The following is a 1,563-nucleotide window of genomic DNA, read 5'->3' as shown; positions in this document are numbered from 1 at the left end:
CTGACACACGCCCAGTCCCCCGCCCCCAGGGATTTTGCAGAGTCCAGCGATGCTGGACTCCATGAGAAGGAGAGCATCTGTGGGAGGAGTCGCGGCCTAAGGCGGCTGGAGTGGAGTCTCTTCCTGCCTTTGGGAGGCAGCCTCCAGGGTCTGGGGTCTGGAATGAGTTGTAAATGTTGTTCCTGTATCAAGCACTGTCCTGCTTGGAGAGAAGTGTCACTGGTACTTGGGATGCTGGGAACAGATACTTCCCCTCCCGTGAGCATCTGACAGAGAGGGGAAAACCTTTCGGAAAAGCTATTTGCTGGGCCCTGGTGACAGGCTGTGGAGATGGATCTCAGCAGTTTCCTGGGGCAGGAGGACATCTTGCATCCACGGATGGTTCTGGATTTCTTCGAAGGATGGCTGATCTAATGGTCTCAGGGCCAAGCAGAATCTAATGAGATGCTGTCACCCTGAAGAGAGCCTCTGCCTGCAGAAAACTTGGTCCCAGTGATCTTTTCATTATGCTCAAAAGGAATATCTCCATAGACCATATCCTACAGCAGGATCGCCAGAGACCAGATGGCCGCCGACCTGCCATGGTAGCCATGGCGGCGGATCCACTCTGGAGGACTGTACACTCGGGTCCCATCGAAGTCCGTGTAGACGGCGTCCTTGACCCGAAGTCGATGAGCTTGAGCTCGCAGTGATTGAGGCGGATAATGATGTTCTGGTCCTTGATGTCACGGTGCCTCCAGGACCTGCCAGAAGAAGCTGTGGGCCAGCTCCTCCTGCAGGGCCCCACTTTCCGTGATCAAGTCGAAGAGGTCTTGTGCCAGCTCGGGCCTCTCCAGGGTCAGGACGAAACTGTCGGGCCTCTTGAGCCAGTCCAGGAGCCTAATGACGCCGGGGAAGCCCGAGCTCACCTTCTTCAGCAGAACCACTTCCACAGACACTCGGGTGCCATTAGGCAGCTCTCCGCAGTTGGAGATCCGGTCCTTCTCCACGTGCTTGTTGGTCACTGGCAAGTTGTCGGCGACACAGATGCCTGAGTGGTGGGCCTACCTGGTACTGCGACTCCAGGGGCTCCTTCTCCTTGCCGGGTGCCAGCTTGGTGCCGTGAAGGTCGTGGCAGGGCGCGACGCGCAGGTGGGCAAGCAAGTTGATTTTGGAGAAGAGCATCCCAACCTCCAGGGTGTCGGCGCAGGGACTGTGTCTGGAGGAGCTGCAGCAGGACCTGGGGCTGGGGTTGTGCCGGTGGCTGTGCCTACAGCTGGGGCTGAGGCTGCAGGTGGCACAAAAGGCCAAAGGCAAGTCGGAGGACTCCTGGGGGCGCTGCCGGGCTGGGGGCTGACAGACAAGCTGGCGGGGTCAGGCAGCTCCAAGGGCAGCGGGGCAGACGGCTCCTGGGGTGCGTGCAGCAGCGCCCCGGCACAGGTAGCTTGTAGCTACTGCTACCGCAGCCGGTGCCGCTTCCTCCGCCACAGCGGCCCTGGTCTAACTTTGAAAGAAGCTGACAAACTATTTTCCAAAGTAACTGTGCCATTTTGCACTCCTACCAGCAACTTGAGTTCCAGCCTC

The 1,563-nt window shown here is 58.8% G+C and overlaps 1 pseudogene; it reads right to left on the bottom strand.

Moving 5' to 3' along the window:
- Positions 1–297: 297 nt before the first annotated feature.
- LOC115847338 (serine/threonine-protein kinase pim-1 pseudogene) lies at positions 298–1,355 on the bottom strand (annotated as a pseudogene).
- Positions 1,356–1,563: the final 208 nt, after the last annotated feature.

Source organism: Globicephala melas, chromosome 5 (genome assembly GCF_963455315.2).
Source record: "Globicephala melas chromosome 5, mGloMel1.2, whole genome shotgun sequence".
Taxonomy (NCBI): Eukaryota; Metazoa; Chordata; class Mammalia; order Artiodactyla; family Delphinidae; genus Globicephala; species Globicephala melas.
Note: the sequence above shows the minus strand (reverse complement) of the source record. Positions and strands in the feature narration are given on the sequence as shown.